Genomic DNA, 16,078 nt, shown 5'->3' on the forward strand with positions numbered 1-16,078 from the left:
TTACTGCCTATGTCCTCCTCTAGGATTCTGAACTTCATAAAATCTATCTATGAAAGACCCACAGCAAATATCATCCTCAATGGGAAAAAGCTTGCAGCCTTCCCGTTGAGATCAGGAACACGACAAGGATGCCCACTCTCACCACTCTTGTTCAACATAGTATTAGAAGTTCTAGCAACGGCAATCAGACAACAAAGAGAAATAAAAGGTATCCAAATTGGCAAGGAAGAAGTCAAACTCTCTCTCTTCGCAGATGACATGATTCTTTATATGGAAAACCCCAAAGACTCCACCCCCAAACTACTAGAACTCATACAGCAATTCAGCAACGTGGCAGGATACAAAGTCAATGTACAGAAATCAGTGGCTTTCTTATACACTAACAATGAAAATACAGAAAGGGAAATTAGAGAATCGATTCCATTTACTATAGCACCAAAAACCATAAGATACCTGGGCATAAACCTAACCAAAGAAGTAAAGGACCTGTACTCGAGGAACTACAGAACACTCATGAAAGAAATTGAAGAAGACACAAAAAGATGGAAGACTGTTCCATGCTCTTGGATTGGAAGAATAAACATTGTTAAAATGTCTATACTGCCTAGAGCAATCTATTCCGATCAAAATTCCACCGATATTTTTCAAAGAGCTGGAGCAAATAATCCTAAAATTTGTATGGAGTCAGAAGAGACCCCGAATTGCTAAGGAAATGTTGAAAAACAAAAACAAAACTGGCGGCATCACGTTACCCGATTTCAAGCTTTACTACAAAGCTGTGATCACCAAGACAGCGTGGTACTGGCATAAAAACAGACACATAGACCAGTGGAACAGAGTGGAGAGCCCAGATATGGACCCTCAACTCTATGGTCAAATAATCTTCGACAAAACAGGAAAAAATATTCAATGGAAAAAAGACAGTCTCTTCAATAAATGGTGCTGGGAAAACTGGACAGCGATATGTAGAAGAATGAAACTCGACCATTCTCTTACACCGTTCACAAAGATAAACTCGAAATGGATAAAAGACCTCAACGTGAGACAGGAATCTATCAGAATTTCTTCCTCATTTTTGAAGGACATTTGAAGGACAGCACAAGAACCATAAGATACCTGGGAATAAACCAAAGGGTAAAGGATCTGTACTCGAGAAGCTACAGAACACTTATGCAAGAAATTGAAGAAGACACAAAAGGATGGAAAAGCATACCATGCTCATGGATCAGAAGAATAAACATTGTTAAACTGTCAATACTGCCTAGAGAAATCTATACTTTCAGTGCCATCCTGATCAAAATTCCACCAGCCTTTCTCAAAGTGCTGTAACAAACAATCCTGAAGTTTGTATGAAACCAGAGAAGACCCCAAATTGCTAAGGAAATGTTGAAAAAGAAAAACAGGGGCACCTGTGTGGCTCAGTGGGTTAAAGCCTCTGCCTTCAGCTCAGGTCATGGTCTCAGGGTCCTGGGATTGAGCCCCGCATCGGACTCTCTGCTCGGCGGGGAGCCTGTTTCCTCTTCTCTCTCTGCCTGCCTCTCTGCCTACTTGTGATCTGTCTGTCAAATAAATAAAATCTTAAAAAAAAAAGAAAGAAAAAAGAAAAAGAAAAACAAAGCTGAGGGCATCATGTTGCCTGATTTCAAACTTTACTACAAAGTTGTGATCACCAAGACAGCATGGTACTGGCACAAAAACAGACACATAGACCAGAGGAACAGAGTAGAGAGCCCAGATATGGATCTGTAACTCTTTGATCAACTAATCTTCGGCAAAGCAGGAAAAAATATCCAGTGGAAAAAAGACAGTCTCTTCAACAAATGGTGCTGGGAAAATTGGACAGCTATGTATATAGAAGAATGAAAATCAGCCATTCTCTTACACCATACACAAAGATAAACTCGAAATGGATAAAAGACCTCAACATGAGGCAGGAATCTATCAAAATCCTAGAGGAGAACATAGGCAATAACCTCTTCGACATTGGTCACAGCAACTTCTTTCAAGACATGTTTCCAAAGGCAAAGGAAACAAAAGTGAAAATGAACTTTTGGAAGTTCATCAAGATCAAAAGCTTCTGCACAGCAAAGGAAAACATTCAATAAAACCAAGAGGCAACCCACGGAATGGTAGAAGATATTTGCAAATGACACTACAGACAAAGGGCTGATATCCAAGATCTATAAAGAGCTCCTCAAACTCAACACACACAAAACAGATAATCATGTCAAAAAAAGGACAGAAGACATGAACAGACACTTCTCCAAAGAAGACATACAAATGACTAACAGACACATGAAAAAATGTTCATCATCATTAGCCATCAGGGAGATTCAAATCAAAACCACATTGAGATACCACCTTACACCAGTTAGAATGGCCAAAATTAACAAGACAGTAAACAACAAGTGTTAGGGAGGATGTGGAGAAACCCTCTTACACTGTTGGTGGGAATGCAAGTTGGCGCAGCCACTTTGGAAAACAGTGTGGATATTCCTTAAGAAATTAAAAATAGAGCTACCCTATGACTCTTCTTTTTTTTAAGATTTTATTTTTTTTACTTGAGAGAGAAAGAGGAAGAGCAAAGAGACAGAGAGAAGACAGGGAGAAGAAGACTCCCCACTCAGAAGAAAGTCCAATGCAGGGCTCAATCCCAGGATCCTGAGATCATGACCTGAGCTGAAGGCAGACACTTAACGACTGAGCCACCCAGGCACTCTTTAACTCTTTAAGCATATTCAAGACATTTGTTTTAAAGTCTTTGTCTAGTAAGTTCACTGTGTGTTTCTTCAGAGACTATTTCTGGAAATTTATTTTGTTCCTTCAAATGGGGCCCGTTTCCCTGTTTCTTCACATGTCTTGTGATCTTTTGTTGAAAACTGAGCATTTGAAAAAGTGGCTGCCCTACCAGTCTTTCCAGATTGTCATGGGATACCTTTACTAATAAGCATATCCCTGAGTCTGAAGATCAGCACAGGGTGAAGACTGAAGAGTTTCTAAGGTCTTTTCTGAGCATGTGTCCTATCTGGGCTTTTGTGTATATGCTCCCCCCTATATCATCCCCTCCCCATCCCCCCCCCCCCCTGCTTTTAATTGTCTTGATTTCCCTAAGGGTCCCAACCCAGAATCTTCTCAGGGCCTTAGGTGTTCTGTTATACTCCTCTGCCCCCAATCTCTTATGCCCAGGTATTTGCACAAGTGCAGTCCCCCTGTAGTTTTACATGCCATGGCACCTACCACTTTCTTCCATGGCTTCCAGCTAAAGTTCCAAATGTTGCTGCTATTTCCTGTCTGAGCTCTCAAACAGGGAAGAGAGACACGGTCCCTTGGTCAGCCCATAGATAGGACAGAATGTTATAATTTCCCCTCTACCCTTTCTGGCCCAAGAGACAGAACTAAGGCTTGGGTTATTTCCTCTTGATTTCATTGTGGGGGAGTGGGATGAAGGGAAGTAAAAACACCATGAAATTTCCTAGCATTTTGAGTGTAGTTTTGTCTTGAATGGGTGTTTCTTTGGCTGATTTCCAGAGATTCTACAAAGTTATCTTAGTAAGCTTAGAGTTGTTTATTTGATGTTTTTGTTGAAGAACTGAGGTCTGGAGCTTCCTTGTCTATCACCTTGCTGATGTTCCCAGTATTTAATTTTTCTGAATGATTATACACAGTATTTTTTTAAATTTCTATTTCCAATAGTTCATTAAAAGATAGAAAATATAATTGTGTATTGTCCTCATATGCTGTGAGTTTGTTAAACTCATCAGTTCAAGGAGGATTTTAGAACAGATTTCTTGAGGGTGTCCTATGTACACAATCATCTCACAACTCAGTGTAAAGAGGAAGATGCAATGAAAGGGTGGGAAAAGATTTGGACACTTTACAAAGGAAAATATAAGAATGGCCAATAAGCACATGAAAAGATGCTCAACGTCATTAGATATTAGGGGGAAATACAAATTAAAGCCACAACAAGATACTATTATACAATCTGGTTAATGGTTAGAACTAAAAGTATTGAGAATATCAAGTGTTGGTGAGGATGTGGAGCATACAGAACTCTCATAAACTGCTTGTGAGGATGTAAAGTGGTAGCCTTTGGAAAACTGACAGTTTCTAAGTTAAGCAAACATTTATCATATGACCTGGCCATTCCACTCCTAGGTGTTTCTCCATGAGAAATGAGAGTGTATGTCCAAATAAGGACTTGTATTTGAATGTTCATAGAAGCTTTGTGTGCAAGAGTATACAAATGCAAAAAACTCATATGGTCACTAGTGAATGGATAAACTGGCCTATCCTTAAATGTAATCTTTTTTTTTAATGTAATCTATTTAGCAATAAAAATGAACAAACTACTAACAAATACAATAACACTGTTAAATCCCAAAAACATTATGCTAAGTTGAAATGATTCCACTTATATGAAATTCGAAAAACAATAAAGTCGTAATGATAGAAAGTAGATCAGTAGTTGCCAGGGGGCCAGGGCATGGGGGGAGGTGGCTGACTACAAAGGAGCACAGGGTAATTTATTGGCTGATAGACATATTCTATAAAATAGTAATTATAGTGATTGTACAACTATAGCCACTTTTCAAAACTCATCAAATTGCACATTAAAAATGGTCAATTTATTGTTTGTAAAGTACATTTTAATCAGTCTGACTTTAAAAATCCAACATTGAGCACTAGTCATGGATTTCTTTGGGCCAAGTGCCTACTGCCCCATAATACTGCAAAATATGGAAATAAAAGGAAATCACTTATTTACTCACACATTTCTATGATTTATTTATTCAAAAATATTTCTTAAACACATATTGGGGACAGGCACAGTGCTAGGGATCATGACCTGAGTGAAGGCAGACAAATAATGACTGAGCCACCCAGGCACCCCCTAAATGGTAAGCTTCTCTCATGGTAAGTATGGGGGAAAAGCACATACTCAGTGCCAAAAGGAACAGGAGAGGACATGTAACTGAGACCAGGAGTGGTCAGGGAAGTGGGGAACTGTGAGCTAAACACTGAGTGATGAGTATATTTTATTTCTCTCTAATTATGTTCACATAACGATCCTCAGGGATAGGAAGGAGGCTATGTAGCCTAGAGGAAACACCAGGGGCTCTGGAGTCATGCAGATGTAATGGTCTGTCTACTTACTAGTTGTGTGACCTTGAGAAAAATGTCAAGCACAATCTCATTTTTTTCCATGCCCCAAATCTGGGTAATCATAATTACCTATGGGTTGTTTTGAGAATGAATGAGAAAATAATTACAAATCTTCTAGTTTAATAACTGATAATGAGATACACACATCCACCATTCTCCCTGGTTACCATAATTTCTTTTTACAATCCTGCTCAAATACTAGTAATGAGTAAAGAAGGGACTGAGGCCCCTGAAACTCAAGACTCTCATAGTGTCACACATGACCAATTGGTGTAGTTCTCTTTGCAGCCAAAGCACCTCTCAGGAGCTAGTCAGGAGAAAGACCTAGGCCAGGAGCTGGGAGAGGATACCAGAAGTCATCCAGTCCTTTTCCTTCTACCCAGGGTGTTTCTGCACCAAACTGCTGTGCTGACCTGCATTTTTCTGCTAAAAAATTTTTTTAATTAAGTTTTTAATTTTAATTCCATTATAGATAACATACAGTGTTACATTAGTTTCTGGCGTACAATATAGTGATTCAACATTCTATACATTACTCAGTGCTCATCACGACAAGTGCACTTCTCAATCCCCATCCCCTATTTCACCCATTCCTCCCACCCCCGCCCACTTCCCTTCTGGCAACCATCAGGTTCTTCTTTATAGTTAAGAGTCTGTTTCTTGGTTTCTCTCTCTTTTTTCCTTTGCTCATTTGTTTCTTAAGTTTTTTTTTTTTAAAGATTTTACTTATTTATTTGACAGAGAGAGAGATCACAAGTAGACAGAGAGGCAGGCAGAGAGAGAAAGGGAAGCAGGCTCCATGCTGAGGAGAGATCCCGATGAGGGACCGGATCCCAGGACCCTGAGATCATGACCTGAGCCAAAGGAAGAGGCCTAACCCACTGATCCACCCAAGCACCCTGTTTCTTATGTTCTACATTTGAGTGAAATCATATGGCATTTGTCGTTCTCTGGCTGACTTATTTTACTTAGCATTATCCATGTTGTCACAAATGGCACGATTTCTTTTTTTTTAATGGCTGAATTTTATATATATATGTGTGTGTGTGTGTGTGTATATAAATACATACATATATATATCGCACATCTTCTTTGTCTATTTATCTATCAATGGACACTTGGGCTGCTTCCATGTTTGGATATTATAAATAATGCTGCTATAAGCACAGGGGTGGATGTATTCCTCTAAATTAGTGTTCTTGCATTCTTTGGGTAAGTACCCAATAGTGGAATTACTGGATCATAGGGCAGTACTATTTTTTTTTAATATTTTATTTGTTTATTTGACAGAGATCACAAGTAGGCAGAGAGGCAGGCAGAGAGAGAGGGGGAAACAGGCTCTCCGCTGAGCAGAGCGCCCAATGTGGGGCTCGATCCCAGGACCCTGAGATCATGACCTGAGCTGAAGGCAGAGGCTTTAACCCACTGAGCCACCCAGACGCCCCAGGGCAGTACTATTTTTAACTTTTTTGAGGAGACTCTATACTGTTTTCCGCAGTGGCTGCACCAGCTTCATTCCCATTTCTGGTGAAATATCAAAGGTTCCAACCAGTTGGTTTGCTTGTTTGTTTTTAAAGATTTATTTATTTGAGAGAAAGAGAGAGAAAGAGAGAGGTAGAGGGCACAAGCAGGGGTAGCAGCAGAGGTAGAGGGAGAAGCAGACTCCCCGCTGAGCAGGGAGCCTGATGTGGGACTCGATTCCAGGACCCTGGGATCATGACCTGAGTAAAGGCAGACTAATAATGACTGAACCACCCAGGTACCCCCTAAATGGTAAACTTCTTGAGGGATCATGTCTTTGTCATATCTGTATTCCTAGCCCCTAGCATTGGGCCTTAATCATCTAAGGTTTGTGGAAGGACTATATGTGCAAATCTGATGATGCTCTCCCACATCATTTAGTATACTTCTCCTCTTGTGAATTACATTGTAGCTGCTATGAAGGTACCTTACATAACCAAACGGTCTAAATCACACATTGAATTAATTCAGTTATTAAAAACAAAAAATCATCGTATCCAAAACCTCTCCAGGAGCAAAAAGGGGTTGGAGCCTGGGGAGACAACCATTTCATCTGCCACTTCATGAACTGGTGACCTTGGTCAAGGCATTTGGCAACTAAGCCTATTTCATCATCCATGAAATGAGAAATGTAATAACACAGCTCCTACAGGGTTGAGGGGAACAGGATTGCTTGTCTCAGGGACAAACATTTGAAAGGATCCTCTGATTTAAAGACCCATTAGGTTATATGGCCAGAATACACTCATTCTCCCTGCTAATATTTGTTCATTGGAGACTGAGAGTGCCTTGCCCATTACAGCAGATTTTGTAAACCCTCCGAGCTAAATTGCAACAACTTGCTCCACTAGGAGCTGCCTAGGAGATCCAGGTAAGGGCAGGATCCTGAAACCTGTCGCCTCAGAAATCTGAGTCAATGTGACCACACCCCACTATGCCCAAGGGTCTGCTCACAGGTTACCTCCTCCAGTGAGGAGCCCTAAGCATTCCTGGGACTCTGATGTCTTCAGGATGACCTGACCACACCTTGTTTCATCCTGGAGCTCTCTTTCATGAGAAAGCTTCATTGTAGCACCTGAAAAGTGGTTCAGAAGCCCTGGTAATAGCTCTGCAGAGCACCAGGAGACTGCTGCTGCCAGAACTTCCTCATCTGAAAGGACACCAGTCACCTTCCTATGAATGGGGCTCTCAGCTATTTCTAAGAATATTTTTTTTTTACCCCTTTTGCTTAGAGGAAGAGAGAAAAATGCATTGAGGGCTGTCAAGTATTTGGTTAGGTCCTTTCTTTTCTTTTCTTTTTTTTTTTTTTAAGATTTTATTTATTTATTTGACAGAGAGAGACACAGAGAGAAAGGGAACACAGGCAGAGGCAGTGGGAGAGGGAGAAGCAGGCTTCCTGCTGAGCAGGGAGCCCTGGGATCATGACCTAAGCTGAAGGCAGACACTTAACAACTGAGCCACCCAGGTGCCCCCAAGGTCCTTTTTTAAATTGAATCCTACAACTACCACTCAAGGAAGGGAGGCTTGAAAATTGGGCCCCAGGAGGAAGTCATTTGAGATCCCCGTGGCAAGGTAAGAGTCACAAGGAAGGCCTAGGGGAGAAAAGGGAAAGAACTTATAATTAAAGTGTCAAGTTGGGTGAGGAGGCCTTACGTATACCCTATGTTATAGTGTTGAGGATTTGGAGGAAAGTATGGGTTGTGGCCATAGCAGTGCATTCCTGATTATCTTAATCCTGGGACACCCTCAGGTCTTCAGAGCATGGGCTCTGGCCTAGCTGTGGTTTGTTCATTGTTTCTTGAGAGTCCTCTGTACCTGCTGTGTGCAAGGCACTGTTCTGGGTGCTGTAGAGATACAAAGCTTAACTTCACCTTCAGAAGCCCCAGACTTGAAGGGAAAAAATTCATACATCTAAAAGTCCTAATACAGGGTAGTCTTTGATGAGTCAGAAAGCAATATGAAAATTCAAAAAAAAAAAAAAAAGGAGAGATTGCTTCTGGGAGCTTTTTGAGTAAAGGCTAGAGAAATTGTTGATGACATTTGAGGCAGGAGTTGAAGGCCAATAGGTAAAGAAATCTCTATTCAGCTGAGAGGACAGCTCAGTGAACATGTCTGTTATTAGCCCACACACTGTAACCACCCACATTTTGGCAACCCAAATCAACTCTATTCCTATCTACCCTTTTTCACATGCTCTCTCTCTCTCTGGCTTCCCGCAACTCACCCACTTCCCCCTACTGGTCCCATATAGGCTTTGTGTAGGTCATTTTAATGTATTCAGTATTTCTTAACTAGATAGTATGCTTTTATGCAAGGAGCCTAGTCATCCACTTTATTAGGACATGATACTAATTTGCTCACTAATAACTGAGCAATATAAAACTACACATCAGAGCAACTCATCTGACCTTCTCATCCCCATAGGTCAACACAATAGGTTTCAAACTGCAGTGGCTGCAGAATGCAGAATGCAGAAGATAAACAGGGTAACAGTGGGGGAACTTCTTACTTAAATCTAAATACAGCTCCTGCTTGCTGGTCCAGGGACTGAAATTGCTTGGGCCAATTGTGCTGAAACATTTCTCTGACACTGTTTCAAAAAAAAAAAAAAAAAAAAAACAAACAAAAAACAAAGCCAACAGGTCCCAGCTTGCTTCTGCTGCTGTCAGCCAACAGAAGAGAGAAGCAGAGGTACATACTGTGCTCTAAAACAAATGCTTATTTTGGTTTCATTTTTCAGAAGCATCAATATTTTCTGTAAGTTAGAAGAAATTTTTTTTTTAATTGGCAAACAGGTTTTGAGAAGCTGAGTGACTTATCCAATTTCCCACAACCTCTTGATCAAGTTGGAAAGGAAAATCCACCGAGAATTTCTTATGTGCAGTCTACCCTAAAGTATTTTCTACAGCTCATATTAATACTAACTCAAACTAATTGTGAAACTTTTTACAGTTTGCCAGTTGCTTTCAAATATAATCTCATTGTAGATATCAGCTGTTATGTGTAAGCCTCACGGTAACCACAAAGCAAAAATGTAAAGTAAATATACAAACGATTAAGAGAAAATAATATTAAGAGAAAGCTTACCACTAAAGAAAGTCATCAAACCACAAAGAAAGAGAGCAAGAGAAGAAAGGAACAGAGAACTACTAAAACAGTCAGAAAATAATGAACAAAATGGCAATAAACATATACTTACCAATAATTACTTTAAATGTAAATGGATTAAATTCTCCAATCAAAAGACAGAGAATGCCTGGGTAAAAAAAAAACAAGACCTGTCTGTATGCTATCTACAAGAGATACTTTCTTTTTTCAAATTGTTATTTAAATTCTAGTTAGTTAACATATAGTATAATATTGGCTTCTGAAGTAGAATTTAGTTATTCATCACTTAAACATAACACCCAGGGCTCATCGTAATAAGAGATACATTTTAGATGGGTGAACGCACATGGATTGAAAGTGAAGGGCTGGGAAAAGATGTTTCATGCAAATGGAAACAAAAAGAAAGCTGGAGTAGCTGTACTTCTATCAGGCAGAGACCTTGTAAGAGACAAAGAAGGGCACTGCATAACAATAAAGAGGTCAATCCAACAATAAGTTATAACTTTGGAAATATTTGTGCTCCCAAGATAGAAGTACCTAAATATGTAAAGCAAATATTAACAGACCTGAAGGGAGAAATAGACAGCAATGTAATAGTAGGGGACATTAATACCTCACTTACCTCAATGGTTAGATCATCCACACAGAAAGTCAGTAAGGAATACTGGCCTTAAATGATATGTTAGACCTGATGGACTTGACAGATTATACAGAACATTCTGTCCAAAAGCAACAGAATACACATTCTTTTCAAGTGCACATGGAATATTTTCCAAGATAGATTATATGTGAGGCCACAAAACAAATCTTCATTCCTTTAAGAGGAATGGAACCATTATCAAGCACCTTTTCTAACCATAATGATATGAAATTATAAATTTCATGAAGAAAACTGAAAAATTCACAGACACATGGAGATTATACAACATATGGCTGAACAAATGGGTCAAAGAAGTCCAAAGAAAAATAAATACCTTGAGACAAATGAAAATGGAAATGTAACATATCAAAATTTATAGGATGCAGCCAAAAGCAATTAGGAGAGAGAAGTTCATAATGATAAATGCCTAATTCCATAAATGAAAATCTCAAATACAGAACCTAAATATACACCTCAAGGAGTTAGAAAAAGGATAATTGAAGCCTAAATTTAGCTGAAGGAAGGAAATAATAGAGTAGAAATAAATGAAATGGAGAATATATTAACAATATAGATCAATGAAATGTTTGGAAAGAGAAAACTGACAAAATTTTAGCTAGGTTCACCAAGAAAAAAAAGGAAGACTCAAATAAATAAAATCATAAAATTAAAAGGAGATATTATAATTGATAACAAAGAAATACAAAGGATCATAAGGGACTACTATGAACAATTATATCCCAATAAATGGGACAAACTAGAAAAAATGGATAAATTCCTAGAAAATACAACTTACCAAGGTTTAATTCATCATGAAATATGAAATCTGAACAGAATGATTACTAGGAGAAAATCTGAACAAAATGATTACTAGGAGATTGAATCAGTAATCAAAAAACCTGCAAACAAATAAAAGTTCAGGACCAGATATCTTCACTGGTGAATTCTACCAAACATTAAAAAAAATTAGTACCAATTTTTCTCAAACTCTTCCACAAAGTAGAAGGCAAAACTTTTCCAGCATTACTGTGACACCAAGACCAGATGAGGATGCTACAAACGCAAAAATAATTTACAGGTCAATATCCTTGATGAACAGATATGCAAAATCCTCAGCAAAACATGAGCAAACCAAACTTAACAATACATTAACAGGATCATACATCATGATCAAGAGAGATTTATTGAGGAAGGTGAGGGTGGTTCAACACCAGCAGATAAGTCAATGCAATACACACTTCATTAACAAAACAAAGGATGACAATCATAGGATCATCTCAATAGATGCAGAAAGCACTTCCCAAAACTCAGTTTGATAAAAAAAAACTCTCAAAAAAGTTAAGTATAGAGGGAACATACCTCATCATAATAAAAGACATGCATGATAAGGTCACAGCTAACATCAGATTCAACCATGAAAAGTGGAAAGCTTTTTCTCTAAGATCAGGGTCAAGATAAGGATGCCCACTCTCACCACTTTTATCCTAGCCAGAGCAATTAGGCAGGGAAAAAAAAATATAAAGCACTCAAAATTGGAAAGAAGAAAACTGTCACTATTTGCAGATGTCATAATATCATATATAAAAAACCCTAAAGACTCCACCAAAAAAGCTCTTAGGACTAATAGACAAAGTTGGTAAAGTTGCAGGATAGAAAATCAGTAATAAAAACCTGCTGCAGGGGCGCCTGGGTGGCTCAGTGGGTTAAGCCTCTGCCTTCGGCTCAGGTCATGATCTCAGGGTCCTGGGATCGAGCCCCGCATCGGGCTCTCTGCTCCGCGGGGAGCCTGCTTCTACCTCTCTCTCTCTGCCTGCCTCTCTGCCTACTTGTGATCTCTGTCAAATAAATAAATAAATAAATAGAATATTAAAAAAAAAAACCCTGCTGCATTTTTCCCCACTAATAACAAATTATCATAAAGAGAAATTAACAAAACAATCCCATTTACAACTGCATCCAAATGAATAAAATACCTGTAAATAAATTTAATTGAAGTGAAAGACCTGTTTACTGAAAACTGCAAGATGTTAATGAAAGAGAAGAAGACACAAATAAATGGAAAGATTTCCTATATTCATAGATTGGAAGAATTAATATTATTAAAATATCCATACTACACTACCCAAAGCAATGTACAGATTCAATGCAATCCCTATCAAAAGTCCTATGCTATGCTTCATAGAAATAGAAAAAACAATTCTAAAACTTGCATGGAACCACCAAAGACTCTCAATAGCCAAGCAATTTTGAGAAAGAAGAACAAAGCTGGAGGCAAAACACTCCCTGATTTTAAAGTCTATTAACAAAGCTATAGTAATTAAAACTGTATGATATTGACATAAAACAGACACACAGATCAACGGAACAGAGAGCCCAGAAATAAGCCCACAGATACATGTTTAATCAATTTATGACAGGGGAGCCAAGAATATGAAATGGGGAAAGGACAGTCTCCTCAATAAATGGTACCGAAGAAACTGGATAGCCACACAGAAAAGAATGAAACTGGACTACTATTTTACACCATACACAAAAATGAACTCAAAATGATTAAAGACTTGAGCAAAAGACCTGAAATCATAAAATTCCAGAAGAAAACATATGCAGTCGTAGCTCCCAGACAGATCTTGGCAATGATATTTTTAAATCTGATACCCAAACAAACATAGACAAGTGGGACTATATCAAACTAAAAAAGCTTCTGCACAGCAAAGGAAGCCATCAACAAAATGAAAAGGCAACCTACTGAATGGGAGAAAATAATTGAAAATCATATATCTGATAAGGGGCTACTATCCCAAATATATAAAGAACTCAATGGCAACTCATACAACTCAATAGCGGGAAAACAACAACAACAACAACAACAACAACAACAACACCCCAAAAAACCAAAACTAATTAAACAACAGGCAGAGGATGTGAACAGGCATTTTTCTAAAGATGACATATAAATGGCCAACAGGTATGAAAAATAATAAAATGCTTGGTATCATTAATCAGGGAAATTGGAAATCAAAATCACAGTATCACCTCACACTTGTTAGAATGGCTATTATCAAAAAAATAAGAAATAGCACACGTTGGTGAGGAAGTGGCAGAAAAAGGAACCCTTGTGTTCTGCTGGTAGAAAGAAATGTAAACTGATGAACCACTATGGAAAAACATAGACGTTCCTTAAGAAATTAAAAATACAACTATCATTAGATCCTTCATTTCCATTTCTGGGCATTTATCTAAAGAAACAAAAACACTAATTTGAAAAGATATATGACCTCCCATGTTTTTTGCAGCATTACTTACAATGGCTAAAATAGGGAAAAAACTAAGTGTCCATCAATGGATAAAAGGATAAAGAAATTTATAAATACAAAGAAAAGAATATTATTCAGCCATAAAAAGGAATGAAATCTTGCCACTTGCAACAACATGGATGGACCTTGAGGTCATTAGCTAAGTGAAACAAGTCAGGGAAAGGCAAACACCATATGATCTCTCTTATAAGTGGCATCTAAAAACTGTAAGTAAACAAAAAAAAAGAAAGAAAACAAAACCAAGCTCAAAGATATAGAAAACAGACTAGTGTTTTCAAGATGTGGTAGGTAGTACAAGAAATGGGTGAACTGCTATTTTTTTAAAAATAAATTGAGAATACATAAATACAAGTAACAGTGACATGCAAAGTTAAGAGCACCAGCAACAGAAAATTTTGCTAACAACTGATAATACTGGATGTGGTAAAGTCACGGACCAAAAAAAGGAGCATGGGTTTGCGACTAGGGTAGAGAGGGGACTGAATCATCTGGTTCTCTGGGAGCAGCATTAATCTAGCTGTACAAATTAAAAGAGGTCCTCTTATAAAACAGAATTTATCTGTAAAATGGAATTACAATAATGATTATTTTACTGGGTGGTAATACACGAGTTGATTTATTTACACTGTATAGAATAGGGCCAGGCACATAGGATTTCATATAGTAGTAATTATTATCTATTAAAATTAACCAAAAAAGGAAAAAAGGGCACTATAAGAGAACATTTGGAACCTCCTTGTTGGATAAATCTCCTGAGAACCTGCTTTACCTCTTAAAACTGAAGAAAGCACAGCAGAATACAAAATTAATGTATTTTCACTTAAGATAATTTAAGGCAAAAAATAGGATTTGTACATGAACAATTTTGAAAACATGCCTATGAAATGCAGTCCTCTAAGTCCTCCACTTAGATCCTTAGTTTCAGAAAACTAAGAGTCCTGAAAAAGAACTCTTGGGAAAAATGAAAGCCAAGGCTGTCTGGAGAAAATAAAAATTCTGTGTCCTTCAAAGCAAATGGTCACACTGTTTGCTCTTTGTTGAAGATGTGCCTTTTACTCAGGCTACCCATTTGGCCATTAAACTCATTTAGAAGTTCTTTCCGCATCTCATTAATATAATCATCGTCATAGTCTACAGGCTCAATCTATGGAAGCTGCACTTCCCCTTTCGGTGCAATTGCCTTGGAATTCCAAAGAACGTCACTTCAGCACCTCTGGCCTCTGGTCTTCCCAGTTGGCCCTTTCACCTCATTTGACCTAGAAGCATCACACCTTCTTCCTAAATACCCATTTGCTTCCTCCTTCTGCACACAGTTGAGTATATTCTCCTGGCACTGATTTTTAATCAGTAAGAGAAGTTAAAGTTTAATAAAAACCAAAAAAGAAAAAGACTACATATAATAAACATACATATTTATATACACATATTATGTATTTATATATACATATATGTGTAACATATATATACGTATATATGTATGTATATATTTAAAAGAGAGTTCACTTTAGGTTTTATACATTAACTCCCTTCTGGAACCCTAGTTTCATTGACAAGCTGGGACAAGCAGAGATAACTGGAGCATGTGCCTTCTGAAAGGAAACTGACTTGAAAAATCTTGGGTGTTTTATTAGCCTGGACCATAGCCTGGGATTCTAAATTCCGGAAGCCAAGATAAAACTGAGAAGCTAGACCTCAGGCTCTGAATTTGTAAGACTTTTCTCTGTGGGATGTGTGTGTATGTGTGTGTATTTAAACAATAAGCACTCTTCAGAATCTTTAAGGGATTAAAACCAAAGATTCTTCATATATTTTCTCAATTCTAAGCATCTCAGGGCCATGGTTCATATGTAATGTATGACCACAGAGTTAGAATCAAGGGCCACAGGTCATCAGACCATCTGGGTGTTCTAGTTCCTCTACCCCTCAGCAATCTTGAAATCAGGGGAAGAGCACACAGCCTGCGAAGGCCCTCCTCCCCCTACACCTACACAGGTCCGGCAGAGCAGGCCAAGCAGTGGCAAACTGCAAGAGTGGCGTGGGGAGCAGGCAGCTAAAATTCGGTACAAGAAAGCCAGGGGGTGAAAATAAGAGGAGAGCAGGGAAAAGGGAGTAAAAGGGCAAAAGGATGATGAAGAAGGAATAGATGAGGAGCAAAAAGAAGGCAGAGGAGGGCAAATGAGCAGGGAAAACAGTAGGGCTGGACCTCCAAACTTCAAGCAAGAATTTGCTTTTCCACTGTGTCCCAAAGAGGGCATGAGGGGGTATGAAGTCAAGCCCCACAGGAAGAGATTAACCAGCACACAGGAAGACTCGCCAGGGCGTGGTAGAA

The sequence above is a fragment of the Meles meles genome, chromosome 2, assembly GCF_922984935.1.
Source record: "Meles meles chromosome 2, mMelMel3.1 paternal haplotype, whole genome shotgun sequence".
NCBI lineage: Eukaryota > Metazoa > Chordata > Mammalia > Carnivora > Mustelidae > Meles > Meles meles.